At 42.4% G+C, this 16546-nt stretch overlaps 11 non-coding genes and 1 pseudogene across 11 annotated transcripts; all 12 read right to left on the reverse strand.

Moving 5' to 3' along the window:
* Positions 1-194: 194 nt before the first annotated feature.
* Positions 195-384, reverse strand: LOC149931374 (U2 spliceosomal RNA). The gene has a single exon (XR_016476539.1). It is a non-coding gene; the product is annotated as a U2 spliceosomal RNA (small nuclear RNA).
* A 1790-nt stretch (positions 385-2174) lies between these two features.
* On the reverse strand, positions 2175-2323 carry LOC149931375 (U2 spliceosomal RNA; annotated as a pseudogene).
* A 1065-nt stretch (positions 2324-3388) lies between these two features.
* On the reverse strand, positions 3389-3580 carry LOC149931376 (U2 spliceosomal RNA). The gene has a single exon (XR_016476254.1). It is a non-coding gene; the product is annotated as a U2 spliceosomal RNA (small nuclear RNA).
* Positions 3581-4643: 1063 nt separating this feature from the next.
* On the reverse strand, positions 4644-4835 carry LOC149931377 (U2 spliceosomal RNA). Its single transcript, XR_016476255.1, has one exon. It is a non-coding gene; the product is annotated as a U2 spliceosomal RNA (small nuclear RNA).
* Positions 4836-5899: 1064 nt separating this feature from the next.
* On the reverse strand, positions 5900-6091 carry LOC149931378 (U2 spliceosomal RNA). The gene has a single exon (XR_016476256.1). It is a non-coding gene; the product is annotated as a U2 spliceosomal RNA (small nuclear RNA).
* A 1064-nt stretch (positions 6092-7155) lies between these two features.
* LOC149931379 (U2 spliceosomal RNA) lies at positions 7156-7347 on the reverse strand. Its single transcript, XR_016476257.1, has one exon. It is a non-coding gene; the product is annotated as a U2 spliceosomal RNA (small nuclear RNA).
* Positions 7348-8410: 1063 nt separating this feature from the next.
* LOC149931380 (U2 spliceosomal RNA) lies at positions 8411-8602 on the reverse strand. Its single transcript, XR_016476259.1, has one exon. It is a non-coding gene; the product is annotated as a U2 spliceosomal RNA (small nuclear RNA).
* A 1066-nt stretch (positions 8603-9668) lies between these two features.
* Positions 9669-9860, reverse strand: LOC149931381 (U2 spliceosomal RNA). The gene has a single exon (XR_016476260.1). It is a non-coding gene; the product is annotated as a U2 spliceosomal RNA (small nuclear RNA).
* A 1061-nt stretch (positions 9861-10921) lies between these two features.
* LOC149931382 (U2 spliceosomal RNA) lies at positions 10922-11113 on the reverse strand. The gene has a single exon (XR_016476261.1). It is a non-coding gene; the product is annotated as a U2 spliceosomal RNA (small nuclear RNA).
* A 1065-nt stretch (positions 11114-12178) lies between these two features.
* Positions 12179-12370, reverse strand: LOC149931383 (U2 spliceosomal RNA). Its single transcript, XR_016476262.1, has one exon. It is a non-coding gene; the product is annotated as a U2 spliceosomal RNA (small nuclear RNA).
* Positions 12371-13431: 1061 nt separating this feature from the next.
* Positions 13432-13623, reverse strand: LOC149931384 (U2 spliceosomal RNA). The gene has a single exon (XR_016476263.1). It is a non-coding gene; the product is annotated as a U2 spliceosomal RNA (small nuclear RNA).
* A 1065-nt stretch (positions 13624-14688) lies between these two features.
* Positions 14689-14871, reverse strand: LOC149931385 (U2 spliceosomal RNA). The gene has a single exon (XR_016476527.1). It is a non-coding gene; the product is annotated as a U2 spliceosomal RNA (small nuclear RNA).
* Positions 14872-16546: the final 1675 nt, after the last annotated feature.

Consider the following 16546-nt stretch of genomic DNA (forward strand, 5'->3'; position numbering starts at 1 on the left):
GTAACGAAAGTGACTTAAAAAAAACATACCGTTGGTAACGTACGACAGTTAAGGTAAAAAATTACAAAACAAATCCGTCCGAATCTTCAAAATGATCTACTAGCCAATGACGACTTTCCCTCTTATGACGTCAGGAATATATATATATATATATATATATATATATATATGGTGTTTGATTTTAGATTCATTGAGCGAGGTGGGCCGATCCTGGAAGAACTGCAATACCAGGCCAACCCGTGGCGGAGGTGGAGCAAGCTCCGACCTCTCCGCCGCCGTCCAAAAATAAGTTTAATATCTTGGGCCCCGATGGGACCCGTATCAGATATTAAGCTGATAAGAACAGATACTGAATTTGTTTATTTGAAATTCTGGTCAAGGTTACAAATGTCCGCGTTAATATTAATTAATTTATCGCGAACACTGTATTTAAACAAGATGAAAGAATTGTTACATACATCAGTCAAAGCATTAGCGAGCGTTACAATACTTGTTCCAAGAATAAAAAATTAGACGTGATTATATATAAAAAAAACTATTTACAGATAAAAAAACTATTTACAGATTATCTACATGTCGAGCGAAGGTAAGTAAATATTATTTACTTCTGATATTTGTATTACTTTACATTTAAGCATACAATTCTTTTTTTTTTTCCTTTTTTTTCAGGTTCTACAGTTTGAAGGTAAGTATATCAGGTAAGTTTTTTCTCTTTACAATAGGGTCTAAATAGTTTTTTCTAATAAATTTTCTTTTACAGGGTAAACAGGTTTCGCGGTACGTATCAGGTGAGTTTTTCATTTAAGCATACAATAAACTAGTAAAAGTTATATAACCAGAACGTTTTAAAATTGTAAAGTTAAAATTTACAATAAAAACATTTAAAACTAAGAAAGTAATTTAAAAGCATATTTACATATCCCAATAATGGCCTATTTTTTCCCTTTTTTGGTATATGATCCGGACGGGGATGTCTGTACTCGCTTCCTTCGAGTTTGCAAGGTGAGGCGTGCTTCAGCCAGGAATTCTTCCCGCCAGTTAAGTAGTTCTGGTGATTCTGTCACAAAGTTCCGTGCACGATGACAAAAGTTCTCTATTTCATTTTCGGTCATTTCTGAAAACTGCCAATCTCGTTCGTAGATCGGCTCTTCGTATACTGGATGTTGTGATTGCGGTGAAGACTTCGAATCAGGTTCGTGATGTGATGGAGTTTTTACAACTGTGGCGTAACTCCCGGAATTTTTTGGTGAGTCAAAAGACTTGTTGGAAGGTCCTGATAGAGAAAGGCCCCAGCCATCTTCTCCCTCAACGAAGTTTCCTGCTTCCTGTTCCTCGTCGTCCATTTTTCCAAGAGTATCACCTGCGTCAGTGACAGCTTCCTTGTCCGCTACTTGTGGCGTTGCAGAACTTCCGGGTTTGTCCGAGCCTTCGGGTGCCGGGATCTGGTCTTGAGTATCCGTGTTGTGCGGAGAGGGACGGACTCTTTTCCTTTTCTTGGGGCAATCCCGAACCTGATGACTGTCCTTTCGACAATAAAAGCACATTCGCTGGACCCCTTGGTAGACCAGCTGGATACGATGTCCACTGATGGTCATCAGGTTCGGGATTGGGCTCTTGACCTTCACCTCCAGCCGCCGATTTCCGTTACGAACGTCCTTCAACGGTCCCTTCTGGAAAGTTTCCCATGTTTCGGCTAATACCTCTCCGTAATTTTTCAGAGAAGCCTTTAAAAAGCTTAATTCCCACCAACTAGGTGCGCCTTTCACGGTGATTTGGGTTACAGGATCAGCAACTCCAACGATGGATAAATGCTTCTCCCCAACGATTATACCAGCGTCAACAGCCTTTTGGTATGATACGATGTCCTTGAAGGATATCTGCGCCTCAGACTTCCCGATCATTTGGAAGACTGTGATGCTCTTGGGGCCAATGCAGTCGAAAAGAGCAATAGCCAAATCTTCTACATTGACCCCGTCGAATTTGATTCGTGCAGTGGCCTGCTTCGAAGACGAGGACTCCGTTGGAGTCGACTTCGACGTTACAGGAGGCATGGCGAGAGTTTGTGGAAACCGCCGAAGCGGAGACCGGAACTCAGGAACCGCTGGCTTGTAGCAGGCGGCAACAGGAAAACAGGAACAGCAGCCGGGACTGGAACTGGACTGGAGACAGGAACGGCAGCGACTGACGATTCAACGTGGCAGAGCAGGCAAACTCGCCTAAAGGCGTAAAAACACTTCTCGCCCCCCGACTAAGATCTCCGTATAGAACTGATATTGGAAACAGATACTACACTTTGATCTTAGCCAAAAGGCCGAGAAGCGATAACCGGCAAAGGGGGCTTTGGTGGTTGAAAAAGAAAAAGAGTGAGATTGAGCATTCACAAATTTCATAATTATGTTTAAGCAGATTGCTCGTGGTTGGAGATGACAGCGTGTATAACCATCACGTCTGACCAAAGAAGGTAACTTCTTGATTTCAAACAAAAAGATCGACGGCCATCGAGCGTTTTCAGCCGTCAACGGTAATATCACGCAGAATACATTGGTTCTCGACCCATCAACGACGGTAAGCCGCGTCGAGTGGGGTCATTTCTTGGGAGGGAGGGAGACCACCAGGGAACACGGCGTGCCGGTGGCTGATCTCTTCCTCTCACCCTCTTTTTTTTCATTAACGGGGTATTTGAGTCTTTCTAATAAAATTTGTTTATTTTTAAATATTTTCTTTTACGCTGTTTCTAACTAGTTCGCCAAGGCGATAATTTATCTTCGGTTTTCTCTGGGTCTTTTTTTAAATAAGTGGCAACATGGAACCGTGCTTAATCGATAATTAGAAAAAGTAAGATCTTGATCATACGGAGTTTCCTCCTGCACGCTTACCAGAACAGCTGTAGAGAAGTGTCATGAGATATGGCACTACGAATTGACCGTGGTTGCCGCGTAGTACGCGCCCCGGCATCAGCAACACAAAAACTCGTTTTTTCCAAACCATCCCGCTTTTAACAGTCCCCTATTTCTACAGCGATAGTACCGCAATCCTCGCTAGGTAACTCGATGTAAATAACTTATATGGTGTCCGTTTCGAGAACGGAGTTACCATGGTTTGGGAGGGGTTAATTTTTTTAAAGGGGAAGACGTGTTGCCAATGCGAATGTCGAAAAGCGGCCGGCTGTGAACTCCTAATCATGTCTCCTGTTAGTAACGAAAGTGACTTAAAAAAAACATACCGTTGGTAACGTACGACAGTTAAGGTAAAAAATTACAAAACAAATCCGTCCGAATCTTCAAAATGATCTACTAGCCAATGACGACTTTCCCTCTTATGACGTCAGGAATATATATATATATATATATATATATATATATATGGTGTTTGATTTTAGATTCATTGAGCGAGGTGGGCCGATCCTGGAAGAACTGCAATACCAGGCCAACCCGTGGCGGAGGTGGAGCAAGCTCCGACCTCTCCGCCGCCGTCCAAAAATAAGTTTAATATCTTGGGCCCCGATGGGACCCGTATCAGATATTAAGCTGATAAGAACAGATACTACACTTTGATCTTAGCCAAAAGGCCGAGAAGCGATAACCGGCAAAGGGGGCTTTGGTGGTTGAAAAAGAAAAAGAGTGAGATTGAGCATTCACAAATTTCATAATTATGTTTAAGCAGATTGCTCGTGGTTGGAGATGACAGCGTGTATAACCATCACGTCTGACCAAAGAAGGTAACTTCTTGATTTCAAACAAAAAGATCGACGGCCATCGAGCGTTTTCAGCCGTCAACGGTAATATCACGCAGAATACATTGGTTCTCGACCCATCAACGACGGTAAGCCGCGTCGAGTGGGGTCATTTCTTGGGAGGGAGGGAGACCACCAGGGAACACGGCGTGCCGGTGGCTGATCTCTTCCTCTCACCCTCTTTTTTTTCATTAACGGGGTATTTGAGTCTTTCTAATAAAATTTGTTTATTTTTAAATATTTTCTTTTACGCTGTTTCTAACTAGTTCGCCAAGGCGATAATTTATCTTCGGTTTTCTCTGGGTCTTTTTTTAAATAAGTGGCAACATGGAACCGTGCTTAATCGATAATTAGAAAAAGTAAGATCTTGATCATACGGAGTTTCCTCCTGCACGCTTACCAGAACAGCTGTAGAGAAGTGTCATGAGATATGGCACTACGAATTGACCGTGGTTGCCGCGTAGTACGCGCCCCGGCATCAGCAACACAAAAACTCGTTTTTTCCAAACCATCCCGCTTTTAACAGTCCCCTATTTCTACAGCGATAGTACCGCAATCCTCGCTAGGTAACTCGATGTAAATAACTTATATGGTGTCCGTTTCGAGAACGGAGTTACCATGGTTTGGGAGGGGTTAATTTTTTTAAAGGGGAAGACGTGTTGCCAATGCGAATGTCGAAAAGCGGCCGGCTGTGAACTCCTAATCATGTCTCCTGTTAGTAACGAAAGTGACTTAAAAAAAACATACCGTTGGTAACGTACGACAGTTAAGGTAAAAAATTACAAAACAAATCCGTCCGAATCTTCAAAATGATCTACTAGCCAATGACGACTTTCCCTCTTATGACGTCAGGAATATATATATATATATATATATATATATATATGGTGTTTGATTTTAGATTCATTGAGCGAGGTGGGCCGATCCTGGAAGAACTGCAATACCAGGCCAACCCGTGGCGGAGGTGGAGCAAGCTCCGACCTCTCCGCCGCCGTCCAAAAATAAGTTTAATATCTTGGGCCCCGATGGGACCCGTATCAGATATTAAGCTGATAAGAACAGATACTACACTTTGATCTTAGCCAAAAGGCCGAGAAGCGATAACCGGCAAAGGGGGCTTTGGTGGTTGAAAAAGAAAAAGAGTGAGATTGAGCATTCACAAATTTCATAATTATGTTTAAGCAGATTGCTCGTGGTTGGAGATGACAGCGTGTATAACCATCACGTCTGACCAAAGAAGGTAACTTCTTGATTTCAAACAAAAAGATCGACGGCCATCGAGCGTTTTCAGCCGTCAACGGTAATATCACGCAGAATACATTGGTTCTCGACCCATCAACGACGGTAAGCCGCGTCGAGTGGGGTCATTTCTTGGGAGGGAGGGAGACCACCAGGGAACACGGCGTGCCGGTGGCTGATCTCTTCCTCTCACCCTCTTTTTTTTCATTAACGGGGTATTTGAGTCTTTCTAATAAAATTTGTTTATTTTTAAATATTTTCTTTTACGCTGTTTCTAACTAGTTCGCCAAGGCGATAATTTATCTTCGGTTTTCTCTGGGTCTTTTTTTAAATAAGTGGCAACATGGAACCGTGCTTAATCGATAATTAGAAAAAGTAAGATCTTGATCATACGGAGTTTCCTCCTGCACGCTTACCAGAACAGCTGTAGAGAAGTGTCATGAGATATGGCACTACGAATTGACCGTGGTTGCCGCGTAGTACGCGCCCCGGCATCAGCAACACAAAAACTCGTTTTTTCCAAACCATCCCGCTTTTAACAGTCCCCTATTTCTACAGCGATAGTACCGCAATCCTCGCTAGGTAACTCGATGTAAATAACTTATATGGTGTCCGTTTCGAGAACGGAGTTACCATGGTTTGGGAGGGGTTAATTTTTTTAAAGGGGAAGACGTGTTGCCAATGCGAATGTCGAAAAGCGGCCGGCTGTGAACTCCTAATCATGTCTCCTGTTAGTAACGAAAGTGACTTAAAAAAACATACCGTTGGTAACGTACGACAGTTAAGGTAAAAAATTACAAAACAAATCCGTCCGAATCTTCAAAATGATCTACTAGCCAATGACGACTTTCCCTCTTATGACGTCAGGAATATATATATATATATATATATATATATATATATGGTGTTTGATTTTAGATTCATTGAGCGAGGTGGGCCGATCCTGGAAGAACTGCAATACCAGGCCAACCCGTGGCGGAGGTGGAGCAAGCTCCGACCTCTCCGCCGCCGTCCAAAAATAAGTTTAATATCTTGGGCCCCGATGGGACCCGTATCAGATATTAAGCTGATAAGAACAGATACTACACTTTGATCTTAGCCAAAAGGCCGAGAAGCGATAACCGGCAAAGGGGGCTTTGGTGGTTGAAAAAGAAAAAGAGTGAGATTGAGCATTCACAAATTTCATAATTATGTTTAAGCAGATTGCTCGTGGTTGGAGATGACAGCGTGTATAACCATCACGTCTGACCAAAGAAGGTAACTTCTTGATTTCAAACAAAAAGATCGACGGCCATCGAGCGTTTTCAGCCGTCAACGGTAATATCACGCAGAATACATTGGTTCTCGACCCATCAACGACGGTAAGCCGCGTCGAGTGGGGTCATTTCTTGGGAGGGAGGGAGACCACCAGGGAACACGGCGTGCCGGTGGCTGATCTCTTCCTCTCACCCTCTTTTTTTTCATTAACGGGGTATTTGAGTCTTTCTAATAAAATTTGTTTATTTTTAAATATTTTCTTTTACGCTGTTTCTAACTAGTTCGCCAAGGCGATAATTTATCTTCGGTTTTCTCTGGGTCTTTTTTTAAATAAGTGGCAACATGGAACCGTGCTTAATCGATAATTAGAAAAAGTAAGATCTTGATCATACGGAGTTTCCTCCTGCACGCTTACCAGAACAGCTGTAGAGAAGTGTCATGAGATATGGCACTACGAATTGACCGTGGTTGCCGCGTAGTACGCGCCCCGGCATCAGCAACACAAAAACTCGTTTTTTCCAAACCATCCCGCTTTTAACAGTCCCCTATTTCTACAGCGATAGTACCGCAATCCTCGCTAGGTAACTCGATGTAAATAACTTATATGGTGTCCGTTTCGAGAACGGAGTTACCATGGTTTGGGAGGGGTTAATTTTTTTAAAGGGGAAGACGTGTTGCCAATGCGAATGTCGAAAAGCGGCCGGCTGTGAACTCCTAATCATGTCTCCTGTTAGTAACGAAAGTGACTTAAAAAAAAACATACCGTTGGTAACGTACGACAGTTAAGGTAAAAAATTACAAAACAAATCCGTCCGAATCTTCAAAATGATCTACTAGCCAATGACGACTTTCCCTCTTATGACGTCAGGAATATATATATATATATATATATATATATATATGGTGTTTGATTTTAGATTCATTGAGCGAGGTGGGCCGATCCTGGAAGAACTGCAATACCAGGCCAACCCGTGGCGGAGGTGGAGCAAGCTCCGACCTCTCCGCCGCCGTCCAAAAATAAGTTTAATATCTTGGGCCCCGATGGGACCCGTATCAGATATTAAGCTGATAAGAACAGATACTACACTTTGATCTTAGCCAAAAGGCCGAGAAGCGATAACCGGCAAAGGGGGCTTTGGTGGTTGAAAAAGAAAAAGAGTGAGATTGAGCATTCACAAATTTCATAATTATGTTTAAGCAGATTGCTCGTGGTTGGAGATGACAGCGTGTATAACCATCACGTCTGACCAAAGAAGGTAACTTCTTGATTTCAAACAAAAAGATCGACGGCCATCGAGCGTTTTCAGCCGTCAACGGTAATATCACGCAGAATACATTGGTTCTCGACCCATCAACGACGGTAAGCCGCGTCGAGTGGGGTCATTTCTTGGGAGGGAGGGAGACCACCAGGGAACACGGCGTGCCGGTGGCTGATCTCTTCCTCTCACCCTCTTTTTTTTCATTAACGGGGTATTTGAGTCTTTCTAATAAAATTTGTTTATTTTTAAATATTTTCTTTTACGCTGTTTCTAACTAGTTCGCCAAGGCGATAATTTATCTTCGGTTTTCTCTGGGTCTTTTTTTAAATAAGTGGCAACATGGAACCGTGCTTAATCGATAATTAGAAAAAGTAAGATCTTGATCATACGGAGTTTCCTCCTGCACGCTTACCAGAACAGCTGTAGAGAAGTGTCATGAGATATGGCACTACGAATTGACCGTGGTTGCCGCGTAGTACGCGCCCCGGCATCAGCAACACAAAAACTCGTTTTTTCCAAACCATCCCGCTTTTAACAGTCCCCTATTTCTACAGCGATAGTACCGCAATCCTCGCTAGGTAACTCGATGTAAATAACTTATATGGTGTCCGTTTCGAGAACGGAGTTACCATGGTTTGGGAGGGGTTAATTTTTTTAAAGGGGAAGACGTGTTGCCAATGCGAATGTCGAAAAGCGGCCGGCTGTGAACTCCTAATCATGTCTCCTGTTAGTAACGAAAGTGACTTAAAAAAAACATACCGTTGGTAACGTACGACAGTTAAGGTAAAAAATTACAAAACAAATCCGTCCGAATCTTCAAAATGATCTACTAGCCAATGACGACTTTCCCTCTTATGACGTCAGGAATATATATATATATATATATATATATATATATGGTGTTTGATTTTAGATTCATTGAGCGAGGTGGGCCGATCCTGGAAGAACTGCAATACCAGGCCAACCCGTGGCGGAGGTGGAGCAAGCTCCGACCTCTCCGCCGCCGTCCAAAAATAAGTTTAATATCTTGGGCCCCGATGGGACCCGTATCAGATATTAAGCTGATAAGAACAGATACTACACTTTGATCTTAGCCAAAAGGCCGAGAAGCGATAACCGGCAAAGGGGGCTTTGGTGGTTGAAAAAGAAAAAGAGTGAGATTGAGCATTCACAAATTTCATAATTATGTTTAAGCAGATTGCTCGTGGTTGGAGATGACAGCGTGTATAACCATCACGTCTGACCAAAGAAGGTAACTTCTTGATTTCAAACAAAAAGATCGACGGCCATCGAGCGTTTTCAGCCGTCAACGGTAATATCACGCAGAATACATTGGTTCTCGACCCATCAACGACGGTAAGCCGCGTCGAGTGGGGTCATTTCTTGGGAGGGAGGGAGACCACCAGGGAACACGGCGTGCCGGTGGCTGATCTCTTCCTCTCACCCTCTTTTTTTCATTAACGGGGTATTTGAGTCTTTCTAATAAAATTTGTTTATTTTTAAATATTTTCTTTTACGCTGTTTCTAACTAGTTCGCCAAGGCGATAATTTATCTTCGGTTTTCTCTGGGTCTTTTTTTAAATAAGTGGCAACATGGAACCGTGCTTAATCGATAATTAGAAAAAGTAAGATCTTGATCATACGGAGTTTCCTCCTGCACGCTTACCAGAACAGCTGTAGAGAAGTGTCATGAGATATGGCACTACGAATTGACCGTGGTTGCCGCGTAGTACGCGCCCCGGCATCAGCAACACAAAAACTCGTTTTTTCCAAACCATCCCGCTTTTAACAGTCCCCTATTTCTACAGCGATAGTACCGCAATCCTCGCTAGGTAACTCGATGTAAATAACTTATATGGTGTCCGTTTCGAGAACGGAGTTACCATGGTTTGGGAGGGGTTAATTTTTTTAAAGGGGAAGACGTGTTGCCAATGCGAATGTCGAAAAGCGGCCGGCTGTGAACTCCTAATCATGTCTCCTGTTAGTAACGAAAGTGACTTAAAAAAAACATACCGTTGGTAACGTACGACAGTTAAGGTAAAAAATTACAAAACAAATCCGTCCGAATCTTCAAAATGATCTACTAGCCAATGACGACTTTCCCTCTTATGACGTCAGGAATATATATATATATATATATATATATATATATATATGGTGTTTGATTTTAGATTCATTGAGCGAGGTGGGCCGATCCTGGAAGAACTGCAATACCAGGCCAACCCGTGGCGGAGGTGGAGCAAGCTCCGACCTCTCCGCCGCCGTCCAAAAATAAGTTTAATATCTTGGGCCCCGATGGGACCCGTATCAGATATTAAGCTGATAAGAACAGATACTACACTTTGATCTTAGCCAAAAGGCCGAGAAGCGATAACCGGCAAAGGGGGCTTTGGTGGTTGAAAAAGAAAAAGAGTGAGATTGAGCATTCACAAATTTCATAATTATGTTTAAGCAGATTGCTCGTGGTTGGAGATGACAGCGTGTATAACCATCACGTCTGACCAAAGAAGGTAACTTCTTGATTTCAAACAAAAAGATCGACGGCCATCGAGCGTTTTCAGCCGTCAACGGTAATATCACGCAGAATACATTGGTTCTCGACCCATCAACGACGGTAAGCCGCGTCGAGTGGGGTCATTTCTTGGGAGGGAGGGAGACCACCAGGGAACACGGCGTGCCGGTGGCTGATCTCTTCCTCTCACCCTCTTTTTTTTCATTAACGGGGTATTTGAGTCTTTCTAATAAAATTTGTTTATTTTTAAATATTTTCTTTTACGCTGTTTCTAACTAGTTCGCCAAGGCGATAATTTATCTTCGGTTTTCTCTGGGTCTTTTTTTAAATAAGTGGCAACATGGAACCGTGCTTAATCGATAATTAGAAAAAGTAAGATCTTGATCATACGGAGTTTCCTCCTGCACGCTTACCAGAACAGCTGTAGAGAAGTGTCATGAGATATGGCACTACGAATTGACCGTGGTTGCCGCGTAGTACGCGCCCCGGCATCAGCAACACAAAAACTCGTTTTTTCCAAACCATCCCGCTTTTAACAGTCCCCTATTTCTACAGCGATAGTACCGCAATCCTCGCTAGGTAACTCGATGTAAATAACTTATATGGTGTCCGTTTCGAGAACGGAGTTACCATGGTTTGGGAGGGGTTAATTTTTTTAAAGGGGAAGACGTGTTGCCAATGCGAATGTCGAAAAGCGGCCGGCTGTGAACTCCTAATCATGTCTCCTGTTAGTAACGAAAGTGACTTAAAAAAAACATACCGTTGGTAACGTACGACAGTTAAGGTAAAAAATTACAAAACAAATCCGTCCGAATCTTCAAAATGATCTACTAGCCAATGACGACTTTCCCTCTTATGACGTCAGGAATATATATATATATATATATATATATATATGGTGTTTGATTTTAGATTCATTGAGCGAGGTGGGCCGATCCTGGAAGAACTGCAATACCAGGCCAACCCGTGGCGGAGGTGGAGCAAGCTCCGACCTCTCCGCCGCCGTCCAAAAATAAGTTTAATATCTTGGGCCCCGATGGGACCCGTATCAGATATTAAGCTGATAAGAACAGATACTACACTTTGATCTTAGCCAAAAGGCCGAGAAGCGATAACCGGCAAAGGGGGCTTTGGTGGTTGAAAAAGAAAAAGAGTGAGATTGAGCATTCACAAATTTCATAATTATGTTTAAGCAGATTGCTCGTGGTTGGAGATGACAGCGTGTATAACCATCACGTCTGACCAAAGAAGGTAACTTCTTGATTTCAAACAAAAAGATCGACGGCCATCGAGCGTTTTCAGCCGTCAACGGTAATATCACGCAGAATACATTGGTTCTCGACCCATCAACGACGGTAAGCCGCGTCGAGTGGGGTCATTTCTTGGGAGGGAGGGAGACCACCAGGGAACACGGCGTGCCGGTGGCTGATCTCTTCCTCTCACCCTCTTTTTTTTCATTAACGGGGTATTTGAGTCTTTCTAATAAAATTTGTTTATTTTTAAATATTTTCTTTTACGCTGTTTCTAACTAGTTCGCCAAGGCGATAATTTATCTTCGGTTTTCTCTGGGTCTTTTTTTAAATAAGTGGCAACATGGAACCGTGCTTAATCGATAATTAGAAAAAGTAAGATCTTGATCATACGGAGTTTCCTCCTGCACGCTTACCAGAACAGCTGTAGAGAAGTGTCATGAGATATGGCACTACGAATTGACCGTGGTTGCCGCGTAGTACGCGCCCCGGCATCAGCAACACAAAAACTCGTTTTTTCCAAACCATCCCGCTTTTAACAGTCCCCTATTTCTACAGCGATAGTACCGCAATCCTCGCTAGGTAACTCGATGTAAATAACTTATATGGTGTCCGTTTCGAGAACGGAGTTACCATGGTTTGGGAGGGGTTAATTTTTTTAAAGGGGAAGACGTGTTGCCAATGCGAATGTCGAAAAGCGGCCGGCTGTGAACTCCTAATCATGTCTCCTGTTAGTAACGAAAGTGACTTAAAAAAAACATACCGTTGGTAACGTACGACAGTTAAGGTAAAAAATTACAAAACAAATCCGTCCGAATCTTCAAAATGATCTACTAGCCAATGACGACTTTCCCTCTTATGACGTCAGGAATATATATATATATATATATATATATATATATATGGTGTTTGATTTTAGATTCATTGAGCGAGGTGGGCCGATCCTGGAAGAACTGCAATACCAGGCCAACCCGTGGCGGAGGTGGAGCAAGCTCCGACCTCTCCGCCGCCGTCCAAAAATAAGTTTAATATCTTGGGCCCCGATGGGACCCGTATCAGATATTAAGCTGATAAGAACAGATACTACACTTTGATCTTAGCCAAAAGGCCGAGAAGCGATAACCGGCAAAGGGGGCTTTGGTGGTTGAAAAAGAAAAAGAGTGAGATTGAGCATTCACAAATTTCATAATTATGTTTAAGCAGATTGCTCGTGGTTGGAGATGACAGCGTGTATAACCATCACGTCTGACCAAAGAAGGTAACTTCTTGATTTCAAACAAAAAGATCGACGGCCATCGAGCGTTTTCAGCCGTCAACGGTAATATCACGCAGAATACATTGGTTCTCGACCCATCAACGACGGTAAGCCGCGTCGAGTGGGGTCATTTCTTGGGAGGGAGGGAGACCACCAGGGAACACGGCGTGCCGGTGGCTGATCTCTTCCTCTCACCCTCTTTTTTTTCATTAACGGGGTATTTGAGTCTTTCTAATAAAATTTGTTTATTTTTAAATATTTTCTTTTACGCTGTTTCTAACTAGTTCGCCAAGGCGATAATTTATCTTCGGTTTTCTCTGGGTCTTTTTTTAAATAAGTGGCAACATGGAACCGTGCTTAATCGATAATTAGAAAAAGTAAGATCTTGATCATACGGAGTTTCCTCCTGCACGCTTACCAGAACAGCTGTAGAGAAGTGTCATGAGATATGGCACTACGAATTGACCGTGGTTGCCGCGTAGTACGCGCCCCGGCATCAGCAACACAAAAACTCGTTTTTTCCAAACCATCCCGCTTTTAACAGTCCCCTATTTCTACAGCGATAGTACCGCAATCCTCGCTAGGTAACTCGATGTAAATAACTTATATGGTGTCCGTTTCGAGAACGGAGTTACCATGGTTTGGGAGGGGTTAATTTTTTTAAAGGGGAAGACGTGTTGCCAATGCGAATGTCGAAAAGCGGCCGGCTGTGAACTCCTAATCATGTCTCCTGTTAGTAACGAAAGTGACTTAAAAAAAACATACCGTTGGTAACGTACGACAGTTAAGGTAAAAAATTACAAAACAAATCCGTCCGAATCTTCAAAATGATCTACTAGCCAATGACGACTTTCCCTCTTATGACGTCAGGAATATATATATATATATATATATATATATATGGTGTTTGATTTTAGATTCATTGAGCGAGGTGGGCCGATCCTGGAAGAACTGCAATACCAGGCCAACCCGTGGCGGAGGTGGAGCAAGCTCCGACCTCTCCGCCGCCGTCCAAAAATAAGTTTAATATCTTGGGCCCCGATGGGACCCGTATCAGATATTAAGCTGATAAGAACAGATACTACACTTTGATCTTAGCCAAAAGGCCGAGAAGCGATAACCGGCAAAGGGGGCTTTGGTGGTTGAAAAAGAAAAAGAGTGAGATTGAGCATTCACAAATTTCATAATTATGTTTAAGCAGATTGCTCGTGGTTGGAGATGACAGCGTGTATAACCATCACGTCTGACCAAAGAAGGTAACTTCTTGATTTCAAACAAAAAGATCGACGGCCATCGAGCGTTTTCAGCCGTCAACGGTAATATCACGCAGAATACATTGGTTCTCGACCCATCAACGACGGTAAGCCGCGTCGAGTGGGGTCATTTCTTGGGAGGGAGGGAGACCACCAGGGAACACGGCGTGCCGGTGGCTGATCTCTTCCTCTCACCCTCTTTTTTTTCATTAACGGGGTATTTGAGTCTTTCTAATAAAATTTGTTTATTTTTAAATATTTTCTTTTACGCTGTTTCTAACTAGTTCGCCAAGGCGATAATTTATCTTCGGTTTTCTCTGGGTCTTTTTTTAAATAAGTGGCAACATGGAACCGTGCTTAATCGATAATTAGAAAAAGTAAGATCTTGATCATACGGAGTTTCCTCCTGCACGCTTACCAGAACAGCTGTAGAGAAGTGTCATGAGATATGGCACTACGAATTGACCGTGGTTGCCGCGTAGTACGCGCCCCGGCATCAGCAACACAAAAACTCGTTTTTTCCAAACCATCCCGCTTTTAACAGTCCCCTATTTCTACAGCGATAGTACCGCAATCCTCGCTAGGTAACTCGATGTAAATAACTTATATGGTGTCCGTTTCGAGAACGGAGTTACCATGGTTTGGGAGGGGTTAATTTTTTTAAAGGGGAAGACGTGTTGCCAATGCGAATGTCGAAAAGCGGCCGGCTGTGAACTCCTAATCATGTCTCCTGTTAGTAACGAAAGTGACTTAAAAAAAACATACCGTTGGTAACGTACGACAGTTAAGGTAAAAAATTACAAAACAAATCCGTCCGAATCTTCAAAATGATCTACTAGCCAATGACGACTTTCCCTCTTATGACGTCAGGAATATATATATATATATATATATATATATATATATGGTGTTTGATTTTAGATTCATTGAGCGAGGTGGGCCGATCCTGGAAGAACTGCAATACCAGGCCAACCCGTGGCGGAGGTGGAGCAAGCTCCGACCTCTCCGCCGCCGTCCAAAAATAAGTTTAATATCTTGGGCCCCGATGGGACCCGTATCAGATATTAAGCTGATAAGAACAGATACTGAAATAGTTTATTAAAGAAAAGCACATATACATGAACAGATCCTCATATGGATTCTGAACACAAATTGATTAAAGAAATTTACATATTTACATTTAATTGATAAATTTTGAAAAGTTAATATTTGCATAGACTATTTTTAACAACAAGTTCTTATTTTTCAAGGTAAGTTTAAACTTTTAAATTTAAATTTTTACTTTTTATATATTTTTTTTATTTTTCAGGTGCGTCTTTAGGTACCCTCAAATAATTTTCAGATACATTTAATTTGCATTTTCTATTTTACAGGTACGTTTGTGTAACATTTTCCAGGTACGTTTATATCATATTTGCCAGGTACGTGTAATATTTTGAACATTTTGTATTTCAGGTACTTTTATTTTAATAACATTTATTAAATTTCAGGTAAGTTAAGCTAAGTAAAATTTTTTTTTCCAGGTACTTTCATTTTAATAACATTTTATAATTTCAGGTACGTTAGGCTAAGTTAATTAATTTTCCAGGTAAGTTTAAATTCTTTACATTTTTATTGCAGGTACGATTTTATATTATTTTATTTTTTAAACATTTTTCAGTTACGTGGATTTAATCCTTTGTTATACATTGTTTATGTTATTTGTACTATGGGTTTGTCTATAATTAAAGACTTTTACAACTTTACGCGTTAAAAGCTAAAAAAGTAGTTTAATTGTGTCATCACGAATTGCAAAAAAAGGTTTTACAGGGTTATGCCAGTATTCTTCAAATTTGTCTCGTGAGAGACGTAATTTATCTGCCCGTGCCCTCATAGCCATATGGAGGCGAACGCGTTCTAATACGACGAGTGCAGTGTCACGTTTTTTTTCAAAAATTAAGCGGTTTCTCGCTTTCCATATCTGGAAGTTGATTTCCGCCAACAATACTAGTGTTGCGTGTATCAGTGACACGGGAACCGGAAGGGGTACGAAGTGGCACACAGTCTGCCACGAGATAAACTTAACTCCCAAGAACTCGCGGACACGGTTTCTGAGGAGTTTTGCTATGTCGCAGTCGTATAACAGGTGCTGGATGGTCTCATTTTTGGGACAGAACGGACATGAGCGAGTAGCGCACATGTTGCGGTCGTATAGAACGTCACGAACTGGGACAACTTCGTGGAATACTTTGTACGCGAAATCGCGACGAGAACCGGTAAGTGCTTTGTTGGAAAGTCGGCTAAAAGCCGTTTTCCACTTGACGTGCGGCTGAAGCGTAAATATCCGTGGTACAACTGGTCTCTGGAGAAGAGCTTTCACACTCTTGTTAGAAATCTTGAGAAGATCAGTGTCGGGTTTTGACTTCAAAACCAAAGCCGCCGTTGTTTTTGAAGGTACATAATTTGGATGAACGTCGCGAGCGTGCATAGCGGACACGTCCCAAGGTACTTTAAAAATTGTCTTTGAACTCGTGGAAAGGTGGAATGAAACTGTGGCGCTAACTGGATGGTCCTTCGCTGCTAAGCACGACGAATACCGGGTCAAGGCGAGAGCGTGAAGCTCGTTTTCGAGGAGCGGAACCCCGAGGCCGCCATCGTTACAGTCGAGGCAAAGAGTTTGCCGCGCGATAAGTTCTTGCTTGTCTCCCCAAACGAATGAGAAAATCTTCCTGTTGACTGTTGCAATCGTGGCAGGCGAGAAAACCACGAGAGGAACTGGGTAAGTCAATTTTGGTAGGGCGATTTGCTT

Source organism: Leiobunum rupestre, chromosome 9 (assembly GCF_980474605.1).
Source record: "Leiobunum rupestre chromosome 9, qqLeiRupe1.1.hap1, whole genome shotgun sequence".
NCBI lineage: Eukaryota > Metazoa > Arthropoda > Arachnida > Opiliones > Sclerosomatidae > Leiobunum > Leiobunum rupestre.